This window comes from Pleurodeles waltl, chromosome 3_1 (assembly GCF_031143425.1).
Source record: "Pleurodeles waltl isolate 20211129_DDA chromosome 3_1, aPleWal1.hap1.20221129, whole genome shotgun sequence".
In the NCBI taxonomy this organism is placed as follows: Eukaryota; Metazoa; Chordata; class Amphibia; order Caudata; family Salamandridae; genus Pleurodeles; species Pleurodeles waltl.
Window position 1 is genome coordinate 1,774,746,947 of NC_090440.1, and position 26,806 is coordinate 1,774,773,752.

A 26,806-nucleotide genomic window follows, 5' to 3' on the forward strand; every position below is an offset into this window, starting at 1 on the left:
TAAAGGTTGAATGAAGTTTTTCTTTGCGAGAAAACTTGAAAGTCAAGCAGAATTGTCCATTATCCCATCTGCTCTCTTTAAATAAAGTGGATCCTTAATGTTGATGTATGGGCAGTTAGTTTCTATTTGCAATGTAGTTAGAATGTTGATCACTGTAGTTGTGGCCAATGTGCGGTGCGCTGACCACTTACTGTATGAAGTCAAATTGCTCGCACATCGCATTATTATAAACTGTTTATGGTTCATTTTCACGGTCTGCGAAAAATTGGTTTAAATATTGTCCCGCAGGCCTCTCCACTCTCTGGATAGTCATGGTTGTAAATGTTATTAGGTTTTTACTGCTTGTTGCTATAAATGCATCTGTCACCTGACATTTAAACCTACGTGTAACATCTATGTAGGTTAATGGCTGTCCTTCTCCTAGCTGTGCTCATGCCACAGAAAATCAAGACATTTTAATAGCACTACATCACGTGTACCCCTGAAAGTTCAATCTTTTGCTCCAGGATAAACAAACAAAATGATCACAGCTGTTTTGGGGGCAAACACTTTTTTTGTGGAAGCACACAACTTCTGCCCAGTCAAAACATGTTCTCCTGGCTCCCAACAGTAATGCTCACATAAATGTGTGGTGACACTAAATCAAGCATTTGCAGTGCAACGGGTCTCGCATTTCTCTGAGTTAGAGCTATAAGCAGTTGTAATCTTCCAACCGGACTTTTCTTGCCTCTTTAAAAAAAAGAAAAAAACGAGTGCGATCGCGCTGCTAAAGAAGCGGTTCACAAACCGGATGGAAAACAGCGAGCCTCGTATGTTTTCAGTACTTGGTCGCTATGCTTGAGGAGCGCTAACCACTGGAGAAGGCATGACGTATGCATGCCTTCCACTAATGAAAACAAGCAGATTTTAAAAGGCAAGCCCACGAACCAATGAAAGACACTGACATGACATGGGTGGGGCTCCAAGCCCTTTTCTAACTACTACAGCATCTTGCAAGCGATATGCATGAGCAAGCACATGCTACGCAGGCTCGACCCTAAATAGGCCTGCTGTTAGCGCTATGCAAATATCTTTGCAGCATGGTGCAAAGGTGTGTGCTTGTGTCTGGTTGTGTGTGTGATCTTTAGCATAGTTTTCTACTGGTAGTATATCCTCCCAGTACAAAAGAATTCACACTTTGGATGTGTGCTGTACGGTGCAGCACACATCCAATGTGTGAAATGTTTTCAGAACTAAAATAATTCCTACAACTTTGAACCACCTCCATGGGGCATTATTTTGTGTTGCAAGACCTGGTATATGACCTTCTTAATAGATCGGACATTGTGTCAAAAACATGGGTCCATGTGTTGGAACATCTTAGAACCCATTTAAAACCTTCTTCCCGAAAAGTGGCGCAAATCACTATTTGTGATAGATAAAATGCACATTTCCAGCGTAAAATACCGTTGCACTGGAAATTAAATAACTATTCAAGACTTTTGCTTCCTTTTCCACGATTTTGCTGAATCTTAATAAGTCTTGCCCTGTTTGGTGTGTGCATTTCGGATAACCACAATAATACACGCTCTGTATAAGAACAGACGCCAAAATACGTACGTATTGCCTCAGAACTGAACAGGACGAAGACAAATGTGCACAGAGTAGCTGTACCTTCGACGCCTCGTCAAGGACAGCAAGCGCTACATAAATACAATCATCACCCATCGACCAGGAGGCAGTGGCGTAACGAAACTTGAGGGCCCTCTTGAAAAGTACCTGGAGGGGTGCCCTACCCCCGGCCCCAGTCAGTGTACTGTGGCGTGGGGGTCCCCCGCACTGCGGGGGCTGCTGGGGGCTTTAGTTACGCCAAGAGGCGAGATCATGTTCGCAGCCTTTGCACTTCGAATTGTGCATTGGACGAGTGCAGGCGTGCACAAGTGGAGCCTCAGCACCGCGCCGTGGGCACGAGGCAAGGGCTCGCCTCCACAGACACAACCTCGCTGGTGGCTGGTGTGTGGAAATGTAAACAGGAAACCCACTGTTCACCTATCAGCTGAGTGCCGAGCCCTGCTCTGCATCACTGGGAGATAATTACTCCTCTGCAGAACATTTTATCAGACTGGAAGGAAAGTTTTACACCCGGCTGGTGGATCATATTACGTTCCTCTGACCAGCCCGCCCCAAGGCTTCCTGCCTCATGGAAAAGGAGCACATCTCCTGTAAGACCTGAATATACCCTGAGAGGTCTGCGGACAAAATATATTTGGAGGCGATTTGGTTTGGTAAGTAGTGCATATGAGTGTTTTATTTTTTCTCACAGTCACAATGCTAAGCTCTCTTAAAAGGTAACATGCAGGCAACCTGGCTTGCGCGCGCGTGTACAACAGGCAACATGCAGGAATGTGTATATGTTATGCTGACGCCACCATTAATTTAGATACTGTAATATGCAGAATGACGTTTTTGTAAATCGTTTGGCTAACTGTGGGTGATTTACGAACCGTCAGTGAACGACTCTCAGTAAGTTTTTCTAGTAGCTTTGGCTTTTTATCTTTCGTGTGTAACTAATGCGGCGCACATCTGCTGCCTGAGGTATTTTAGTTGAAACAAAGGCGGCACCTATGAGAGGAATGGTATTTACTATAACCCCTGCTGTCTTTTGTTCTAATTTGTTTCCGTTAACATAGCCTGACAATATATCTACATATATACACCCATACCTCACCTCGCAAACTAGACTTCTAAAATGTAGCTTAATCAGTAATGCTGAACTATTATGTTTTATATGCTGGCGAAGATTGTTATAAACACTTAACTATGCAGTAAAAAAAAATATTAAGCCCATCGGCACTTATGATGTAAACCATATGTAAGCAACAAAGAAACGCAAACTCATAATGCTGGGTCAATTACTCACCCAAAGAGTTAAACAACTATGTTGCCAGGTAAATTATTTAAAACATTGCTTAAAATATGAGTTAGAGGCATAGGGTACTTATGCCTGCAATCCAACGAACATTAACTTTACTGTTTCTGCTAAATAACGCCCACATCGTACTGCCAATCTTTGAATGCATACGACCATCCGAATAAGTACCCTAATTCCTGGTGTTCAGTTTCCTTACCTCACCATAGCTTGTAACTCAGACAGCTATCCGTCCATTTTGACCTGTCAGCACAATCTGGATATAGTTTAGCTTAACTTGGTCGACCTCCTGCCTCTCAGTGTTTACTACTTAGAACGTGAGTACCTGCAATAAGATAGGGTCCCCCGCAACTAATACAACATTTCAGCAGACTCATTTATGCCCCTTCCCTACATAACTCTTCATCTCCTCTTCATTTTGTATGTATTCTTTATGGGAAGTAAGTCCCTGCTCAGTTTTGAATTCTCGCGAGATTAGGAAGCTTTCAAGTGGAAGCATCTTCCAGACAATTTGGAAAGGTGGAATCACTTTGGAGCTCCACAGACCTCTTCTTCTGACGTCTAATGTAACTCGAAAGGATGTCATTATGTTCCAAGAGCAACGCACCACAACCCCCATTGAAACATAATGCATTTTTTAAAATAAGCAGCATTTAAAAATCCTACGTGCAACTCCGCAAAGATCAGGTCAAAAGAAAAAGTGTCAATTTCAGTAGTATGAATACAACAGTTTTGTGGGAAAGTAAATTGAGAAACACATGTTTATAAATTGAAAGAATGTATTTACAAATGAATGATAAGATAAAAAATAGACGATTCTTAGCCATGCTGTGTGAGTGTACAGGTGTGCACAGTGGAGTATATCCTGATATGAAAATATAGTTATCGGAGTGTCAAGAAATTGACTACACCTTACTAAAAAAGTGTAGGAGTGCAACAAAGGGATTTATAGCAACATTAGTTACCTATTGATCTCAGATGAGGTGGTACCCCCTCACGCGACAAATGCAATGTAAATTGGATAGGGTATCCTGGAAGCTCTGTTTCCTCTGCAATGTCCTCCTCTGTGCCGATCCTTCATGGTTAGACACCTACAATTCTAGGTAAGGAAGTTGAAAGGGCAGGAGTGTAGAGAAGAGGTTTTTTTCTAGGTGCTTTGCACTAGCTTGTTTGCATCCTGCAGATCATGTACCCTGCAGTTTAATGCTTCACACTGGGCTACTTCTGATCTGTTGGAAGGTTACCGGCTATTCTAATTTGAAATGTGATTTGCTGGCTATCATTCAATTTCTGCAAAATGGCATTAGAGTAAATCCAATGTATCTTCCTTGAGGGCTCAGGTTAGAACCATTTTGAAATACTTCGTCTACTATGAAAGGTATTGACCAACATGCCTTTTAGAATCTCCATAATTTTGTGATATTTCATACCACAAGGCAGGTTCCTGCTCCTTCATAAAATATTTGCCTGATCTTACGAACCCTCTGGGGCAGCTTTTTAAACTTTCACTAAAGGTTTAACTATGTGTTGTAAGTACACCTGTTATATGTGATGGGTAATTTATTTTTACACATTTTTGGATATTGCTAGCAACTGGCAGTCATGTTTAGGCAGGGGCATGCTTTCCTTTTTAATTTTTAATTTTTTGACATATGCTTGCAAGAAAAATAAACAAAAATGCTCCAACTTGCTAAGGCCAGATCTACTAACTTAGCCAGTGTTTCTTTGTTTTATGGTCAACACATTTTACCTTTTGTTAAATCCTAATTGAAGTAAGGACTATGTTGAGGAAGAGGAACAAGAGGAACTTTCCTATTTACATAGTAATATTTAATTACACTGTATCCTCCTGTTCCTTATCTCTGCCTTCCACATCTCCACTATTGTAATCTGTTTTGATCATTAACATGTTTGCTTCAGAGTAAGTATATGCTTGGACTACACTGCGTCTGTCTTCTGGATTTAGCAAACCATTTTAGTAATACAGATTGAGACAAGAAAGAGGAGAACTTGGTGCAACAGAGTATCAGTAAATAGTGAACTCATTATACAATACATGAACATATATTTAAAAGACACTATGGGGGTCATTCTGACCCCCGCGGGTGGCGGGAGCCGCCCGCCTGGAGGGAGCCGCCATATGGCCGCTCCGCGGTCGAAAGACCGCGGAGGCCATTCTGGCTTTCCCGCTGGGCTGGCGGGCGACCGCCAGAAGGCCGCCCGCCAGCCCAGCGGGAAACCCCTCCCCACGAGGAAGCCGGCTCCGAATGGAGCTGGCGGAGTGGGCATGTGCGACGGGTGCAGTGGCACCCGTCGCGTATTTCAGTGTCTGCAAAGCAGACACTGAAATACAAAGTGGGGCCCTCTTACGGGGGCCCCTGCAGTGCCCATGCCATTGGCATGGGCACTGCAGGGGCCCCCACGACACCCCTCACCGCCATCCTGTTCCTGGCGGTCGGAGCCGCCAGGAACAGGATGGCGGTGAGGGGGTCGGAATCCCCCATGGCGGCACAGCAAGCTGCGCCGCCATGGCGGATTCCCAGGGCAGCGGAAAACCGGCGGGAGACCGCCGGTTTTCCTGGTCTGACCGCGGCCAAACTGCCGCGGTCAGAATGCCCTGCGGGGCACCGCCAGCCTGTTGGCGGTGCTCCCGCATCCCCGGCCCCGGCGGTCCTTGACCGCCGGGGTCGGAATGACCCCCTATGTAATCTTTGCAAATGAACAAATGGTGATACCCTATCTGGCAATGAAAAATTGTCGAAAAGTCAAATTGAAATATCACATTTATGAAACCAAGACAATCTGATTAAGGAAATGGAGCATTCCTAAAACAGCTATAACTTTAAACAACTCCTGAATGGTATGAATTAAGAGAAGGATAGAATGGGAAAAATAAAATGGTGTAGCAGAAGTCACTTTACGTTACTATTAAACTGCTATTAAAACTGTAATTGGAGCTTCAAGGCAGAAGAGAGAAGAGGGCAGAACAGATGAGCTAAGACGAAATGAAAGGAAACACCCAAACGGATTAAAGGTTGGGAGAGGGAACAAATTAAATGAACTATAACAACCAAAAAGAATCATTCACAGAGCCAATAGCTTTGGAATAAAACCAAAAACATTTACGTTGGTGTGTATGTATTGTATTGTGGATGAGCAAGGGGATGAATGCAACTCAACTTCCCATCATTGCTGAGAATTTAACCCATACCTTTTAGTATGCTGTCACCACCGTTGAAGCCACCACTACTATAAAGACCATTCACCTGAGGTCCCATCAGACTCAAACCCTCACCACACCTTCACCAAAGGATTCCTACTGATCAACAAAGTACTAACACTCATCCTTGATGCCTCAGTCGACTCAGCCACATTCCTGTACATCTGGAAACACAGCACTGTCATGCTCCTGGTTCAGAAACCAACAGCTGACCCAGGAAGACTCTCAAACTACAGATCCATCTTTCTTCAACCAAGGTCTTAGAGAAACTAATCGACCAACTCCTCACTGAACACCTCAATAACCACCAGCTTTTCAATGCCATACAGTCTGGATTCAGGACAAACCACAGTACAGAAACATCTCACCCCTCTGCCACAAAAACATATACATGATACGTGACAGAAGAGATATGGCTGCTCTCATTCTCTTCCACTGAGGTTAGCATACAAGGACCTGCCTTTTGATGGATCTGCTCATTCTTAATGGATAGAATACAATCTGTCAGCCTGGCACCTTATTCCTAGGAAGCCTGCAATCTCATCTGTGGAGTGTCTTATGGTTCACTGCTTAGACCTACCACCTTGAACGCATGCATGATCCCTGTAGCCAGTGTCTTCCACACACACAACATCAGTGTCGCCTTCTACACCGACAACTTGCAACTTTTACTCTCCCTCTCAGATAAGACCCCAAACACAATAAACAAGCTCACCGCCTACATGACTGAAGTTGGTAAAATTGTCTCAAGCTCAACACCGACAAGACAGAAGTAGCGATCACCGGCAAGAACCCCCGCACTATGGATTCTAATTGGTGGTTTGACAGAACTCGGAAGCACACACAGCACCCTCACCTGGAAATTGGCATTATCATCAGCAGCACACAGAAGATTACTGCACAAGTCAACTCCATCAATGCATCCTTATTCCACACCCTGAAGATGCAGAGAAAGATCTTCAAATGGCTCTCAAGCAACACCAAAAAAACTGTTGCTCGCCCCGTAGTCACCAGCAAGTTGGACTATAGGAACACCCTCCAAAGCATGATCACCAAGCAACTTACCAAAAGACAACAAACCATCCATAACTCTGGAGTTAGATTCATCCTCAACTTAACATCCAGAGCCCACATCACACCGCACCCCTGGGAGCTACATAAGCTCCCTGTGCACAAACACATTCATTTCAAACCTCTTATACACCCATTCAAACAATACACAACTTTGGCTCCACCTACTTGAACTGTTTCATCTCCTTCCACTAACCACCCAGACCACTCCACTCCACAGTCCTCTTACTTGCACACATCCCACATATGGAAAGAACCAGATTACAATGACAAGCATTCTCTTACATTGCTCCTAAAGAATGGAATGGCCTCCCACTCTAGATCAGAGCCTTCTCCTCTCTACCTGAATTCTGCAAGAAGCTGAATTCCTAGCTTTTCAATTAACCAACCTACCTTAGGTGGGACCAGGCACACCCACCTGCACAGTGATGATACCTTTGCAGGTAATACTGTGCTTTATAAATACACAAGCAAAAAGAACAGACAATGGACAGAATGCTGAACAAATCAAACATTCATCCCCAGTCACAGATCTGGGTTAAATTATTTTTTTTGCTGATCATGCCATTCCAGTTTGGACCCTGCCATATGCAAATCAGTCTTAACCCTGCTCCCTATTGGAACAGTCCAGCCCAAACTGCCAGGTCAGGTCGTCATGCTCGCTATGCCACCGGATTCAAGCTAGCCTGGTTGATGAAGGTTGAGACCCTAAAACCAGTCCCAGGATTCTTGTTTCAAATCCAGAGGAGGACCTGCAATTATACATACATATAACATAATACAACATGAGAAGAATGTTGTACTGGGTGGATGAATGAATGTATGAATGCAAAGATGAATAACGGAATAGATAAATCATGTGTTTATGCACATAGAAGAGTGACTGCATCTTTGGAGACATCTTTGTATGTTAGGTCCTAAGCCAGACCTATTGGTTTGGCCAATACATATTCTGGAAGATTATGTATATAACTAAAATGCCATTAAAATATCACAGCACATACTATAGGAGAAAGGGTCTGTGATTTATAAGATAAGCGAACGTCAGATTCTCCAAGCACAAGTGGTGAAGTCATAGGGGGTCATTACGACCCCGGCGGTCAGCGGTAACATGACGGCTGCCATATCATATACATCTTCAGCCCAGCGGCCGTCACTGTTACGCCTGCAAGATTATGACCCCGCCTACCGCCATGGTTTTTGTGGCTTCCTTACTGCCACGAAAACCAAGGCGGTAGGCACTATCAGTGACTGGGAATTACTTCCCTGTCACTGATAGGGGTCTCCCCCCTTCCCTCTCCAGTTACCCCCCCACCCACGTGCCTCTCTAAAGCCCCCCCACCTCTCCCTACATTCACACCCCCTTGACACACACACACACACCCTTTTCCCACAAACATCCACTCCCACACACCCGCACACACTTTCAAACATGCACGCACACACAAATTCATAAAAACACAACATACACGCACTCACACCTCCATACATGCACACTCGCATCCAACATGCAACACCCCCCACATCCACGCATACAAACATACACACACACCGCCACACACACACAACCCCCACCCCCTCCCCTGTCAGAGACCCGACTTACCTGTGTGCAGGGGGTCCTCTGGCAGGAGACGGGACGGGGCGCTGCTGCCACCAGCAGCGTCCACCAGTAGAACACCGCCAGGCCATATTATGGATCATAATACAGCTGGCAGTGGTCTACTGGCGTGGCGGTGCTGGTGGCAGCAGCGCCACCTTACCGCCATCCGCCGGCATGGCCACAGCTGGATTTCCGCCATCCTTCTGGCGGAAATCTGGCTGTGGTCATAATACGGCGGATGGCTGGTAGCCGCAGCGACAGTCTTTTGGCGGCCGTCGCCACGGCGGTAGGAGGTTTTTACCGCCAGTATCAAAATGAGTGCCATAGTGTAAAGGTTTTCTGCAGCGAGGATGCTGTGGCTACTAAATAAAAGAAAAAGAAAACATAATACACATGCTTGTTCATGACTGAAAGGATGGTGGCTATTGCAGCATAAGCATATGTGTGTGGTATGTACATATGTGGTAGTTAAGTAATGTAAAACTAGTCAAAAGGAAGTGGACCGATACACATATTTTATGTCCAGCATGAAGTCAAGGAGTGATAGGGGAGGTAGCATATAAGGTCAACTAAGGAAGCAGCACTGAGCAGGATATAGGTATAAATGAAGAACTACCAGTGGGATCAGAGCACACATAGGCATGGGTCAGCACTTAAGGAGTAGACTCTGAGCCTGGAGATTGGGGTTCTAATCACCTTTCGGCCACAAAGTAGACTCTATGTACCTCCCGTTGGAAATAGGTTTAATCTGAAATTAATTCTGAGAATATACCATAGAATTTTGAAGGTAAGTGAAAGAATTTAATGTAAAATAGTCCCTTTTGCTCTGGAATAGTACATTACATTTAGTACTTTTCAAAATGAGTGCCCAGTTAATCCTAAATGTGGCGGTTATATTGAAATAGTGGAATTAACATGCAATTTGCACAATACTGTTCCATGATGTCTACCTTGTATAGAATCAGTCCGTGTATGGGCTGAGGAACTGCATAATTGGTCGTTGACAAAATATTTTAATAAAGGATGTTATATTGAAAAAAAAACATTGCTTCCTGAATGGAATGCATACATGACATAATTAATAGAATGTGTTAAACATTTGACTGACCATAATTTTTAGATGGAAAATAATGCCTCATGCATCCTATTGGAGGCAGAAGGATTCACCCAAGCAGACAAAGAAAACGCAGACTAAAACACTCCACTGGGTCGATCCAAGATTTGACTGACAGTGTGTCAAGACAATGGATGAGTGGTCAAAACTCTAAACAGCCAATTGTTCAAGAGATCTGACTGAGAGCTCCCTATCTCTATATGGGAGTGCACCCCTTTTCCTGTAAAAAAATAAAATAAAAAACAAAACAGTGGTTGGAGAAAATAAGAAAATGAAGCTTATGGAAAGGAAGGGGGAAACAAGATAGGCTTGATAGTATTTCGGGTTCAGGGTCATCCTCTGTCAGCAGGTTTTACAGAATCTCTAGGCCCCACCCATATTTTGTGTGTTGTACATAACATGTTATGCCTATGTAATGAGGCTGCCCATAAACCAAGTAAAACGGGGCCTTTAAAAAGTAAAAAGAAAAGCGAGTTCCTTCTGAATTAACTCTAACATTTATTAAGCTTCGGGGGTTATATTATAGTAACTCACTAAATCTCAGAAATCATTGTGAAATTCCCCCTGAAATATCAGGTGAAGAATCAAGTAGATGTTCCATCTGCAAGGAACAAAAACAAGGGACAAAAATGGAAGCAAGTGCATGGACAACATGTTGAAAAATAAGTGAATAAATAGGTTTGAACTCTTCCTTCATTTAGAATGTATTCCTTACTTTTAGTGTACCAGCAACTGACATCACAGTAAAAAGGCCACAAATCCTAGATTTGGGTCCACTGACACCATCCTATTGACTGACCACCATCTTCAAAAAGCCCTGCTGTAAGGCTTGACCACACCCTCATTTTGGAAATCCTGGTTTTCATTGGTGAAGCGAAGAAGACAACTAAGTTTGGCATCTTTCTCTCACTGATGCATTCTGCAATCCCAATGTCGTCATTTGTGTCTTGACCTTCAAACAGCTTGTGGAACACTCCTCATGACAGTTGGCAGTGCAGAGACACTAGGGAGGTTCTTACAGTGTAGGTACTCAACTATGTGTTGAGCGTGATGTCTCAAGCACATCACCTGACAGCACGATCAATCACTTCTCTTTGTCCCGCACACATCCTCCAGTGACCTCGTAAATACTTTTTCAGCACAGATGTAAAACATATGTCCCTATGCATGAGCAAACAACTGCCTTCTCCCTGAGCTTTCAGCACACATTTCCCTTAAACATCTGCCAACAAATCCACTTAACCACCAGCAGATTTCTCAAGTCACCTCAGCAAATATCTCAATTCAGCAACCAATATACATTCAACTCGTCATTGATCATTAAACCTATAGCAAATATACAGTTAAGCCTTCATCATAAACTTCCATTTTAGCATCTCTTGCAACTGTTAAAACAAAAATTACTTAAGCTTCAGCCTAGATTCCCCAGTACCTTTCCCCAACATTTCTCCTCAATGATCTGTTCATCTCCATCTAACCTTCAGCACCTCTCTACCTCAACCTTCAGTAAACACCCTCCTTCAAGCTTCAGCAACCACCTTTGCTTAGGCTTTAGCACAAGTGATCCTCAAATCCAGAGCACGTCACTCAAAACTCTGCACCCACCCAATTAACATTTATCAGACATACGTCAATAAAGCTTCTGCAAGCTTCGACACCAGTTTGTAGCACACAGTTACCTGAAGCAGTGTTTATAAACTTCCATCTCCGCCACACACCTATCTCAACCTTCAGTACACATGTACCTCAACTTTATACATGCACTTCAGTTTAAGCTTCAGAGCACATCCCCTTCAACCACACAGCATATATTACTCATCACCCTCAACTTTCAGCATCCATCACTACTCTATTCACTATACAACTCACTCAGGCTTCACAACACATCTTACTAAGAACCCTCCAAACACACACACACCTCAAACATTTTCATTCATTTTTGGCAGATTCATGATAAACCCACGCACACTCACTCAGGCACATTACATTCAGGCTTCAGCACACATTTTCCTCAAGCTACATCCCACTCCACGATCAACACTCAGCTGACATCTCTATTGGGTTTCATTAAATAGTTCCTATAAAACCTCAGCGCACGTCTTCCTCAAGTGTCAACATATGCATACACTTCAGCACACCTTTCACTCAACCATATGCACACGCCCATTTAAACCTTCAGCAAACATGTTCTGAAGGCATGCCCCTCAAACCTTAGCACACAATTTAGTAATCTTTATCAGGCACTCCCTTTACTTGAAGTTTACATTTTCATTTGACCTTCAGCACACATCTCCCTCAGACTTCCGACCATCCTTCCCTCTCCCTATAGAACCCCCCAGATCTCCAAAGGTATAATATGCTTTAAGTGTCCCGCCTTCAGGGCCAAATTGGAGCCGGCGGTTGCCCCTGGGGCCCACCGGCACTTATTTTTGGGGATCAGCACTTATTTTATAGCATAAAGCATTTACAGAGAGGGAAAACACAGAAAGTGGGAAAACGGAAGAAGATAAAAATAGAAAAAAAACGGAAGAAAGGGAGAAAGCAGGAACCTGCAAGCGTGAAATAAAGGGACAGGAAGGGCCTTGCAGTGTATTAAAAAGGCATAAGGTGGATCTAACACTACACAGTTTTGGTATTCAGCACACTGCTTTTTAATAGCACTGGCCGCAGGCTTTTTAGCAGAGCTGTGCACACTAGCACTCTTCTTTTACAAACTAAGTACTGCCCAACATGTGAATTTTCCAGGATGTCTTGTACGCATAAGGAGTGGATATTTATCATTGTGGGTCCAGCTTACATCCAACTACTTTCAGTTTGGCAAACTTTTAAACTATTGTGTTAATTAGCTAGCTGCTTTAGAGTTAGTGTTTGTAGGCTTGAGCTTGAGAGTGCATGCGATAATGGATGCGTCTCGCTTGCAAGACTCTGTTGTGTACAGTAAAGGGCTTGGAAGCCCGCCTGTAGCTCACCATTCGCTGGCACTCTTCCTTACAGCTTCGTAATTCGTCCAGTTCAGACCTGACATAATTTCCCTTCCTCTCTGTGGCACAGGGACTAAGCACTGATTGATTCAACTTAATCACGTGATCTAGGTATTACTCTGTTCTTTTTAATTTCTTGTGCCCTGCAAAGAGAAGGTGTGTGACTGCCAAAAATACATGCCCAGTAGGACTAACAAAATAGCAGTTTTCTTTTTTATAGTTAACTTTCTTTTATTTTTGCCAAGTCACCTTTTCCCACTTTCCACTCATGTTTTATCTTACTTTTGCTTGTGGACGCTCTTCTAAAAAAATTACGATTATCTTGTTTGAAATATTGTAATGTAACATTGTTTCTTTATTATGTGTAATTTGTGAAATGATGCTTTACATAGAATTGTGCAGTACACCTCAAACCACCACACTCCAATGCGCCTCACTACAATCCACCCCAATCCATCCCTCTTTACCCGACACCAATGTACCCCACTCCAATCCTCCCAACCCACTCCAATTCACCCCACTCAATCAATCAATCAATCAACATTTATAAAGCGTGGCTTATCACCCCTGGGGTCTCAAGGAGTTAGCTGGGGGGACGCAGGTCAGTCGAAGTGCCAGGTCTTGAGGTCCTTCCTAACTGAGCCAGCGATGGGGGCTGCCGGAGGTGGATCGGCATCGTGTTCCAGGTCTGTGCCGGGAGATAGGAGAAGGATCTTTCTCTGCCCATAATCTTCCAGATCCTGGGGATGGTAGCGAGGGCCAGCTGCGCTGAGCGGAGTTGCCTGGAGGGGGTGTAGAAGGAAAGGTGGTGGTAGGTAGGTCCGACATTGTGGAGGGCCTTGTATGCGTGAGTCAGGAGTTTGAAGGTAATGAGTTTTTTGACGGAGAGCCAGTGTAGATCTCTCAGGTGGGCGGAGATGTGGCTGTGGCGGGGGATGTCCAGGATCAGTCTGGCTGCAACATTCTGTATTCTCTGGAATCTTGCTTGGTGTTTTTTGTTGATTCCAGCATAGAGTATGTTGCCGTAGTCGAGTTTACTGCTGACTAGTGCCTGGGTGACTGTTCTCCTTGTGCCAAAGGGGATCCACTTGAAGATCTTCCGAAGCATGTGAAGGATGTGGAAGCTTGCTGAGGAGACAACGTTGATTTGGCGGGCTATGGACAGTGATGAGTTGAGTATGATACCGAGGTTGCGGGTGTGGTCGGTCGGAGGTGAGGCAGTTCCGATTCAATACAATCTGCCCCACTCAGATCCAAAACAATGTGCCCCACTCTAATCCACAACAATATGCCCTACTCCCATCTACCCCACTTCTATCTGCACCACTCCAATCCAAAACCATCTGCCCCACTCCAAACCAAAACAATCTGCCCCAGTCCAAAACTGTCTGCCCCACTGCAATCTGCTGCACTCCAATCCAAAACAAACTGCCCCACTTCAATCTACCCCACTACAATCCCAAAAAATCTGCCTCGCTCCAATGCAAAACAATCCACCTCATTCCAGTCCACTCACCCCAACCTGCCCCACTTTAATCCAAAACAATCTGCCCCACTCCAATGTGCCCCAATCCAATTCAAAACAGTCTGTCTCATTCGAATCCTCCCCACTCTAATCTACGCCACTCCAATCCAAAACAATATGCCCCACTCAAATTCACCGCACTCCAGTCTGCCCCATTCCAATCTAAAACAATTTGCCCCATTCCAATCCACCCACTCTAATCTGTCCCACTCCAATGCAAAACAAAATGCTCCATTCCAATCCAAAACAATATGCCCCACTCCCATCTACCCCACTCCAATCCAAAACAATCTGCCCCACTCCAGAACAATGTGCCCCAACCCAAAATAATCTGCCCCACTCCAGTCCACCACACTCCCATCTGCCCCACTCCAAACCAAAACAATCTGTCCCACTGGAGTATGCACCACTCCAATCTGCCCCACTCCAATCCAAAACAATATGCCCTGCTCCAATCCGACACACTCCAATCCAAAAACAATCTATCCCATTTCAGTCCGCCTCACTCCAATCCAAAACAATTTGCCCCACTCCAATCCAGTCCACCCCAACCCAATCCACACAACTCAATCCCAATTCACCCCACTCCAATCCAATCCTGCCCAATCCAATCCACCCTATTACAATCTGACCCACTCCAATCGGTCCCACTCCAGTTCTAACCAAAATACCTCAGTCCAGTCTGCCCACTCCAATCCAAAGCATTCTGTCCCGTTCCAATCCACCACACTCCAATCTGACCCATTCCAATCCAAACAATCTGCCCCACTCCAGTCCAAAACAATCTGCCCCACTCCAATCCAAAACAATACTCCCCACTTCAATCCATCTCACCCCAATTCAATCCACCCCACTCCATCTCAGTTCACCTCACTTCAATCCTCTCCAATCTAATCCAATGCACCCTACAGCAATCCAATGCACTCTACTCAATCTACTCCACTCAACCCCAATCCAGTTCATCCCACTCTACTCCAACCCAGTCCACCCCACCTCCTCAGTCCACTCCAACCCACTGCGCCCTATTTCACCCCACTCCACAACACTCTCTGCCATTGAACCATTAAACTCTCCTCTCCTCTACTCAACTCTACGACACTCTACTCCTCCTACTCCACTGTAAAACATTCCAACAAATCCACTCTACGACACTCTACTTCCCCACTTCACTCTGACACTCCACATCACTAACTTTTAGCCATGCTGAACAGCAGCCACACTGGTGTACAACATGGCAAAACACATTGCCAAAACTAATAGCTTCTGTATAGGTGAGACCTATTGGCTTTGCCCATGCTTGTTTAATTTTGTTAAGAAGATTATAACCCATTACATTTATTAAAGATGCTTGAGTGAAAGACCTGTTTTGCAGTTTCTTAGAATTTCAGTGTTGTTTGCTTTTTAAATAGGACTCAATAGGCGACGAGTTTTGTCCTCTGTAGTTATGATCTTTCACAATAGGCATTAACGATTTTTTGTTTTTGTTGCCTGCTCAGGCTTGTTTTGACCTACCTAGAGGTATACTGCAAATGTGTATGCTGTCAACACAAATTTAAAATTTGGCACTCTCACTGTTTTTAGTTGGTTGCTGACTAAGGTCTGAGCATGTATTTGGCAACTCATTGTATGCTTTGGGCCCCGGCACTGCCTGTTTGTCATTTTATTTTAAATGTTATGCTTGTTATTTTATTTTGGCAAGGTGACATTTTAAGATTCATAATAATATTGAGGCAATTTAATAATGTGTAAATGCACACAGTGAAACCGAAAACCAGTGTACAATATAAGAATAGGTAAACATTAGGAACTAGGTCACAACTTGTCCAAAACGTATTACTAGTAGTTAAAGTAAACCATGCAGCTGGTGAGACAGACTGCAAGGATAGCTTGCTCTTTACAGAGAAAAGGACATTCTGTAGGTGGGGTTAAGCTAATACAAAGAAGCACCTAGAACCTAGAAGCACAATGACAGGACAGAAACTAGAGAAAGTGAGATCGGACAGAAACGGGGTGATGGCTGTAGAAGACAATACTAAATAGACAACACAAAGCAAATGAACAACAGACAAACTATAAACGTGCATGTGCAATGCAATAGGTCTCTCATTTACTTGGAGCTGTTGTCATTGTAAATTTATAACTGGACTTCTTTTGAGACATTAATGAGTCAACCCTGTCACATATTTTGGTCCTTTCTGCCACATAATTCCAGTGGCCCTGATTATAACTAAAGGACTAGTAGGCCTACTGGAATATTTATTCAAACAAGGCCCTTAAAATACAAACAACTCCCAGGTGCATAGCAAAATTTCCATCCATAAGTGAGCTTACAAATACACCGAATAAGGGGATGGGTATTATTTTGGGGTCCTCACTAGCCTAGTGTGGAACCCCGGAGATGATCCAGACAGAAAGAGCACATTGTGATGAACACGTTTTGAAGGTGGTCCCATTGTCCTTGGACCACCATAGGCTGAGTTATGAGCAAAAATGCTTTGTAAAAGCAATGCCCGCAAAGCAATATGGGGCAAGTTTCGGAGTGACGCGCATATTGTAGTATTGACTAATTGCGAACAGGAAGTCGGCCTGTCCTTTCCTAGATGGTCCAAGGAACAGAATATTCTTTATGTTTAAACTTACCTCTTCTTGACCCTCTCACCAAAACTTCATGCAGGTGAGGATGGAGGTAATTGCAAAACACGTCATACAATTACCAGTGTTAAAAATGTATTTCAAGGAGACGGGTAAGAGAAGGGTTATCAGGTCACATTTAGCACTCAGAAGACATTTCTCTTGGAATGCATTGCCCAATGCTATTATTTTGATTAATGTATTTTTGATAATTTGCATGGCATGGGCTGCAAATAGTAGAAACTCTGCAGTCTTTCACTGTGGTTATTTTCACCTTAGAATAAAGACATGAGCCAAGTCCAGAATTTTTAAATATGGCAGAGAAAAACACCCACTTTATAGCTTCAAGGACTTCCTGCATTTGTTCAGAATACCTTATAATTGCAACACATTTGGGGCCAGATGTAGCAAGCAGTTTTGCCCATTCTGTGTCTATGGGAAAATGTGTTCGTACATATGGCCTTTGTTAGCCAAAGACAGACAACTCTCAACGATATGTAACAACCATGGACGTATTTATCAGTATGATTTCCTTGGAATGCTCTGGGTGTGATGAACCCAAGGGGATTCTAACGTCGACGAACTGAATTTTCAACCACTTTTCTGACGGTTAGAAGGGGGTGGGTTTGTAGAGGGTTGGCGTCCTACTTACTCTCAGTCTAGGTGACTGTACCGAGGTCTGTAGAGCTTTACTCACTGCCCGGCCTAGTGAGCTACTTAACACACTGCCAGACTCACTGATATTATTGACTGGCGTGGAGCCGCACACGCTGCCAGAACCAGTGACATCAAAGGATTACGTTTGAAGGGGGACTCTCATGCTGCCAGACTGATACCATCCACTTCTGCGGATTCTCAGTTACTGTCAGAATGAGTGGCACCAGCGACGTCACTGGATGCGTGCCCGATGCCAGGCCAGGCAATATTTAATACTTGATCGGAGTCTTACTGTGGAGAGAAATTTAAAAGGAGGGCGTTTTGGCTAAATAAGGTGTTCAAAAGTAGGTCCGATGTGCACGACGTGGAGGACTACAGCCCATCGTCTTGACATCTATTTCCCTTGCTAGAAGATTCTTGTAAACCACAAGCACCCTTCAGTAGGAGCCATTTTATTTGTCCTGTGGCTTTTACAGCTATGTCATAGATATTAACTTCAAATAGCCACAGACTCAAAAGCAGACTGACTCATGAGAGGAGGCGTGGGAGAGGGGAGGGGTGACAGAAATAAATAAATATATCGAGAGAGGCCAGGAATGATAGAGAAATACTGTATGCTCAACTAGGGTAGAAGGAACAAAATTGAATAAAGCAAGGGCATACGAATGAAGCCAGGAGGAGAGAGGTGCACACACAACACAAGAGAGTAGACAAAAACAAACAGGTAGAAGAAGAAAAACAGAACCACATAGGGGATGAAAGAAAGACTTCCAAATAAAAGATAACCTACATATAGGAAGAGAAAAAGTAGCAGGACATGAAAGACCGATAAGGCAGAAAAAACGAAATTAAAGAGGAGAAGAGACACACCCGGATACACAAGAAGTAATAGATTGAGTGGAAACAAATCAAGGAGAGCAAAGAAGGCAAAGAATGGGTAAACACGTTGTAATATAATGGAAAATAAAGCATCATGAAAACTAGACAGAGATAATAACAATTGCATGGAGGAAGACCAAGGGAGAGAGAAATTAAAAAGAAGGAAGGTAAATAGCTTGCTGTGACGAATGGCAAATGGGTGATCTGCTTCTCTTCATGGAAGTGGCACGTTTAGTGGAAGCCTCTTGTCCATTGGTGAGAAGCTGCGGCTCTTGTCACCTCAGGTGACGTGAGGTCCCTCTACTGGGAAAGGAGGCAGAGGGAAGGGCATCTATAATGTCCATCAAAGACCTCGGCCCTAGAATTACTGCTCTTTTCAACAGGCTTTATGTCGGCAACAAAAGAACAATGTCAGGACCAGGCGCCGGCCTGTGCGCGGGAGACCTCCGCTGATGGGGGTCAGCGCATCCCCAGCCTGCGCTGGTGGTCACTGGAGCGGGGGCCAAGGATTGCCCTGGGCAGGAGAAGAGAGTCAAAGATGACCCTCTCAACGCCACCAGTCTTCAGTACTCACTCACTCCCACCGACCCCAAACGGGAAAAAGACCACAACAAAGGAAGTCATGCTGTCCTTTGGCAAGGCCTGAGATGGAGTGTTATTTGACCTGTGTGTTCAATGGGCACGGTTTTCCATCCGGTCCTTTGTCCACCCAGATGAGGATCACAATGGGAAATGGTAGGGATGGTTCCCCCTCTTCTTTCTAGAGGAATGCAATCCTCAGCCCACCTATCATGATTTCATAAATTATTAGTTTATGCATTTTTAACAAGGGTAAGAATTTCGGGATTCAGAACCCAAAACCAAATGTTTATAATTTAGGCGATACCCACATAGTGCAAAGGACCTTTACAAGCTTCCAACACAAACTAAGTAGCCAAGCCCCTCCCCCAGTGCCAGTGAGGAAAGAAGACAAGGACCTGAATCGCGGCATCCCTGAAGGGGGCGCCGTGCTGATAAAATAAAAGCAGTGCGACGTCCGAAATCATATAAATAAACAAAGTTTGTTTAATTTAAAGAAGCCACAAACGCTGTCTGCCCTTTAATATCCCTGAAGCGGAGAGGCAAGCAAAAAAAGAAAAAGTATTGCGATGACACTAAGGTATCTGGCCAATTGTGCAATAATCCATGTAACAGGGGCAGTCTGCAAGGGGGTAACAAAACCACCCCAAGGTGGGACAAATGTGAAGCGTTTACAAATGACATCAAGGGATTTTTGAAAGGCAAGCCCACCAATGAGTGAAACTGATGGGCTTGAGGTGGCTGGTGTTAAACGTTCACAATACTTACAACAGATCAAAGCGATTGTGCAAAAATGACAGCTGGTAAGCTGTTATTCTTGGGAGACACCCAGCACTTCTGTGGAATATTGCTCATAGGCACTCCAACTAAGGCTGTGGGGGTGCTGCAGTTCCCCCAATATAATTTAATGGAATTCATAAGGTGAATGAGCAATAAAGATGCTTTTAAATTATGTTTTTATCTTTGTCATGTTTGCTATGTGTTCAAAGACTGAGGTCAAATGTTAGGCTATGTCTTTTCTCAAACTGCTGCATATTCTTTAAACATGTAGATAGATGTTTTTTCTCTAACTGAAAAGTTGCAGGATTTTGTCAAATGAACTATCTGACTATCTTGCTGGTGTGAAACGAAAGGCTGTAGGATGTCAGTTTTTGTAATACACAACAACATTTAAATACCTGTAATTAAGCTGTAAATATATTTTTTAAATGCATGGAAAGCACACACTTGTGTAATTCTGAAGTATGACGGAAACGAAGATTTTAATAAGATCAAATCAAATCAAGAACTTTACTTGGCGATGTACAAATGATAGATATTTGCTGAAAGCCAATGTCCACACTTTAACATTTGTTCCCTACGTAGTTTTGCTAGTAAAACTGCTTGTCAGTGCAAATGTTGTTACTATTTTAGTGGAAATTGGGCTGTTTGTAAATGACAGTGCTCAACATCACTATGATTTAGTAACATGTTCGCAAGGGTGCTCCAAAATGCACCATTAGCTACAGGCTGCACCTTTACCAAACTCCTTCTGTATTGGCGAGGCTCATTTGCTGTACTTACTGTTTGCGCGACACTTGGATTCTTCACCATCAGTACCTTCAGTGGCGTAAGGTTGATGGCAGCACTCTAAAAATTGTTCCAGCACCACTGAGAGCATTAAGTGAATGGGTGCATGAAACACTGAGCCTCAGAACTCCATGGCAGCATCAGGTAGTAATTACTAATATTTGAACATAAACACAAGCGAGGACAAATGGAACGGAACAAGAGGTCTTAGGAAAGGTAGAACTGGGTGGATCCTACCAAGCATGGAATAGGCAAAATATGACAATACAGAAAAGCATGCAAACCAGCCTAAGCAACTGACCAGAAAACAAGAGAGACAGAGGAAACTGGGAAAGGCAGATAAACAAAAGGAGCAAGGCGTGTGAGTATGCATACACACGGAACTCTGGACGCAGGATAAGGAAATTGCAATACTGACTACAAAAAACATGACAGGAAGTATGGAGACTGAAAATTAACTCTAGAATATAGTGCAAGGAATCAGAAATACAAGCAAAGACAGGACTGGAATCTACAACATCTACAACAGGAGCAAGGCCAGAGGAGATGTATAAAAATGAAGGTACTGAGAAATCACAATTATCAAAGTTAAAAACCGTACAAGCTAGGAAAAGGCCTTCCAGCGGAGCAGCAGTGTTCACACTCAGTGTCAGAAGTAAACACTGAGCTCGCGGGGAAGATTTCTCTGACATTTCTTAAGAGGCGCTCAGATGGAAGGAGCTAGAGGGGAAAGCAATTAGACAGGCTCTCGCAATCAGAGCTCTACCTCCCGAGGGAATGCTGCACTGGGACTTGAAGAAAGAAAGACTTAACGGGCCGGAAGACACATCAAGGGGAATAGGAAAACCAGAGTGCAGATCAGAACTGAGACAGAGGGAAGTCCCCAAATCGTATATGTAAGTGACTGGGAATTAAAAAAACAAACAGGACTCACCTCCAAGAAATGAATTAGCAATATATGAAGAAAGAAGGGGCTACATGGACCAGAATATATCATCATTGTAGTCTGAACACCAGGACTGCAAAGATGAATGAGGCAAGTGTGTGTGATGATGTGCTGTAAACTGGGGCAAAGGCATTGTCCCACTGCATCCTCTTGAGTGCCTCCTGGTGCCGGGTTAGAAACTGGCCTGAGATCCTAAATAAGGCCTAAAAGTGGGCAAAGGAGGGGCTGCAACTGCAATTTAGGATATGCTTTATTTACAGAGTGTGTCTCTGAACTTACACTTGAAGTGTTAGGAAAGTGAGGAGCCATACAACTGCAAGCTTTCAAATAATGCCAGTATCGTATATTGGTTTAGGTAGTCATCGTCGTGTAAATTAGATAACATGTTTTTGGTGTTTCCTGTCTCTCCTGTGTAGACTGATTATGGATTTATTTTTTGAAAGGCTAAAGTGGTCAAGGTTGCAATGTGCCTGCTGATTTCCCTGCACTTACCCCTTTGTTATAGACAGACACTGGTCATGCATCAGTTTCTTCTCCTGAACACTGACTGCCTCTTGCCGTGGTATAGTACATTTTCCTCAAACTGTCACTCCTTCTGTGATATTATGCAAAGAATGAGTCCTAGATGGTAGTCCAATCTCATGGTGTGAATTTCTTGAACATTCTTCTAGACTGCAATAACGTTTTTCTCACCTTCTGTTGCAGTGTGATTCCTCCTTCTACACATCCCATAGTTTCAAGTGTGGAGTTCGAAATGGGGCACTAAACTAGTAGTCAGAACTACCAAAAAGAACACCACTATTTATGAAATCACATATGCTATTAAATGAGGCAGTGTGAAGCCATCCTTAGCTAAACGGTCATTGCAAATAGCAACGAGACAGTTGCAGTGACGTTCTAATTACCCTTGCTAATGTCAGTTTCGTTAAGAAGATACCATTGCCCATAAATTTGGACTTCGGGATCTGTAGGAGTCATTAACATATAAACCAAATTCTGGCCAAGTCCAAATTGCAGCATCACCTTGGCAAGAACTCTCACCTGACCTTATCAAATGTTTTTTATCATCCAACAGCTAGAGGGCCAGTGAGATCTTCCTTTTAGTTCCTTTCTCAATAACAATGGGCCACTCTTGTTTTGTTATCAAACATCTGATGGGTCTGAACGAATCCCAGCTGATTCTCATGAATAATTTCAGGGAGTACATCTGATAGCCTGTAGAATGCTTATTAAAGTTTATTGTCAATATTCAACAAGGTTAATTATCTGCAGGACAGATAAGGATCGTGTCTTTCCTCTGTTTTGGAATAATAATTATTTTTGCATGGTGTGTGGTACTTTCCCTATACCCACTAAAGAATGGAACCGCTCTGTAAGCGTTGGGGTCCCAGTAGTTAGTCATGATCTTGAAAAAATCGCCCGTGAGGACCTGCAGCCTCAGCCTTCTGCTACATTTTATCCCTCTTATGGCCATCTACCTTTTTCTTCTCAATGAGGGCCAACAAGCAGTCTTCCCCAAACATTTCTAGTGTGTGGAACCATTGGAGAGAATTATGGATCCCTCAACAAGTAAATCTTGTTGCAAAAATTGGGTACATGAGGTGCACTTCGATAGATATAATACTGCATTGCCAGAGTAGTCTTGTTTGTTTGGGATCAGAGGTGAATCCACTTCAAGAGTTCAGGTTAAAGTAACAGGGACACTCATGTGGTGGTTGGTTTTCTTGGCTCTGCAATGGATGGACTTGGAGTCTGAGGCTCTCCACAAATTCTGATTGAACTCCTGGATTGCTTAATGCCAACAACCAGCACTATATCAGCATTCGCAAATCCAATAGATGGTAGCTGGGCATCTTTTGCTGGCACTGTGAAAAGTGCTACCTTCATTCTTCTACAAAGGGATACTCAAGCGAATACCACTTGACTTCCAATTTCATAGTTTAACAGAATTACAGAAAAACAAGCTGGTGGACAGATGTAGAGAACATGAGGTTAATTTTATAATTAAGGAGATGTATGTTGGAGTATTACAGGAGTCTTCCTGGCAATGTATATATTTTCTCTAGTGCCATCATACTGTAGTACATTTCATGCTATGATTTTGGCATCACTGTAAAATACTGCTTAGATTGGTTTATACACCCACATAACAAAATGGTATACATCATTAGCAGATCAAAGATTGTCAGTTTTTCGAAGGATACAGGACTCTAACCCAAAGTATTAGGAGACAAGCTACATGGTCAAATGTAGTTTCTTCTCTGTTGGTTTAAAGAACACTATCGCCTAAACAATGTGTCTAAAATGTCAGGAAAAGACTGAGCAGCAAGGCTTGGCTCACCAGATATTAAGGTAAGACAAAGCAAGTACATTTCAGTCAGCGAGTATATAACCAAGCGAATAACACATTTATTTATTAAATAAGGCAAGGATCAAATATTGAAAAAAACATTTATAAGATTTGGATAGGGATTCAAAGCAAGTAAGGCAAACCTCCAAAAATGAATAGTTATCATGTGGTCATTTCCTTGCTGCAACAAGTGGTTTTGTCTTTAATTCATGGGACCAGTAGTTGGTTCAGTGGTTGAATGGTTGACTTGAGACCAGCAGTCTTGGCCCTCCACTAAACGGATTGCTGACAAATGTAAATCACAAAGTAAACAAAGGTCCGTCCACAAAAACGTACCCAAAGCACTATCAAAGGTTGTGTTGGCTAGGCTCTTGTGGAATCGAATAACTGAAAGGCAGGAGATGCTGATGCTTTGCACTACTGAGATGAGTTATTGTGACTATGCTCAACGGTGCTTGGTTGGAGTAGCAAATTGTTGCTGAACACTTCCCCTGTGGTTTCTTCCAAGAGGAAGAGGAAAGATGAATACTGATTCTTCTTAGATGACCATAGAAGCGACTCCCTTTATTGTGACCAATGATGCTTGAAGAGCGATACTCGAGGTTGAATGTAAGCATAGCTTCATGGGTACCTCACTGCTCAGCACATTCAGACTGCCTAAAACACCATTGCCATTGTTTCATTTACATGCTGCTGCATCTCTGCTCATCTGACTCCAAGCTAGTGCTTCTAAATGGCATAAGAAAGCTCCCAACGTTAGAGGTCAAATCCTTTCGATCCGCTGCAAGCAGACGACCATCCTCTTTAGCAACTTAAGTACGCAGAAGACTCTTTATCAACTTAGAGCAGTCTTCTGGGTGAAGACCTGCTTAGTGTTGCTGCAAGTGTTAGGTGTAGTGCTATGAGCATCTTCAGCAAAACCACCTCTGGTGCTAGGGAGACTAAGCAAGAGGAAAAGGCTTGTTCTATGACTGATTCCTGGAAGTTTCCTGTATGGAGGAATGCCCACTTGTGTCCACATTCTGGCCCATCAGGGAGTGGGAGAACCAAGGAGGGACTTGGGCTATCCAAAATGTGCAATCAAAAAGGGCTAACGCCTCACTGACATGACCACACAGTGCAGCCGCTCTTCCAGTAAATCATGGCCAGCCTCCTGCCCACTGCCAAAGCATATATCAGCATATATCAGCACTACCTACTGTACAACAAAATGTTCCTCTAGTCATAGATGATGTTAGTGAAATCTTAGGAGGCAGAACAATGTCTCTGAAAGCATTACAACGAATTATTCAGTCACCTGAAGGCAGGAATGAGTGTGCCTCAATTTTTTGGACAGCCAGTCGAAAAAGCCTGAAAAGGAGAGGGTTTAGCAGCAATGTCTATTTATTAGTCTCGCTTTCTACCTCCAAGCATTGGAAGATACTGCTCAAAACAATTCCAAGGTGCTGGGTAAGTGAATTAAATCAAGACCGACTAGCAGGATATCATGACTGAGCTCAGAAAGACAATGCTGTACTGACAAAACACTCAACACTTTGCGGCAAAAACATTCTCCACGAAGTTTTGTACTCATGTAAATAGCAAACATTCCTTACCCAAATAGTAAAGAAAGATGTAATATTTAAGGGCTTTTGGGGAGACATGACGCATAATATTAATATTTTAAAGGGCACTTTACATTTGTATGAGCAGTTACACCTGAGGTATTTTAGAGAAATAGTAGCAGATGGTACACATAGCCCTAAGAACACTGAAGGAAACAGCACACAGGTTTAGGTGGAATTGGTGTCCCCGCTCAACTGAACTGTTTAAAAATGCGTATTAATAGACAACTAATAACGTTTGATGATCTAGTAACATTGGTAAGAACTGAATACGATTTAAATGCATATGTAGCCCTTTTCCAGCTTGGGGAGCGCCAGAGAAGTATTCCAGCAAAGGACTAGCGTGACCCCGCCTCCAGGGTGAGGAGGAGATTGGATCACTATCACATTTGGTTGGGGTCTATGCCATAGGGTTCCTTCACGCGAAAAACATGTTTTCCCTGCTGAGAAAAAAACAGAATCGTGTGTTTGGAGCGATTGCTGCATTCCCTCAGTTAGGGCTTCACAACTATAAAGAATGAAAGACATGGCATTCCCAGGTGTACTCTTGGCTAGTGCAGTTTCCGGGCGTACTTGTGGGAATGTTTGTCAATTGCCAAACAAAGGAAAATTACGCCCAGGTGAAGGTATTTTCCTTTTTTTATTTAAAAAGAGTATCCCGGTGTAACTTACCCTCAGTCTCCTACATTCTGGAGGAGGGATTTTTTCACATGGAAAAGTATATCCCATCTGCAGATTTTTCTAAGTTATTTGTGTAAATATATTGGAGAAGGAGGATGTATGGAGATCTATGCCTACTTTTGTGTTTTTGAGTTTTGTGTATTTTGCAATCTATGCAATTCATAGAAGGAAATCTACGATGTTTAAATTGGCACATTTTACGAAAGAGGCTCAAAGTGTGTGTGTAACTTGAAAGAGAGTACATTGCAAATATATAAACACACACACATATATATATATATATATATATATATATATATATATACAATATATATTTGCAATTTACTCTCTCTCTCTCTCTCTCTCTCTCTCTCTCTCTCTCTCCCTCTCTCTCTCTCTCTCTATATATATATTACTTAGCCCTATACTTATGTCCTTGTAATACGAGTAGGGTACAAGTCTGACTTTCATCTGAAAATATCATATGTAATAGGACTGAAGGCACATAGCAC

At 43.2% G+C, this 26,806-nt stretch overlaps 1 protein-coding gene across 2 annotated transcripts in view; it reads left to right on the forward strand.

Annotated features, from left to right (window-relative positions):
• The first annotated feature begins 1,878 nt into the window (after positions 1 to 1,878).
• Positions 1,879 to 26,806, forward strand: part of TFPI (tissue factor pathway inhibitor) — a 242,205-nt gene continuing 217,277 nt past the window's right edge. For both annotated transcript variants that reach the window (XM_069225779.1, XM_069225780.1), the window contains exon 1: positions 1,879 to 2,264. The gene's annotated coding sequence lies outside the window, so the exon portion shown is untranslated. The remainder of the gene's footprint in view (positions 2,265 to 26,806) is intronic.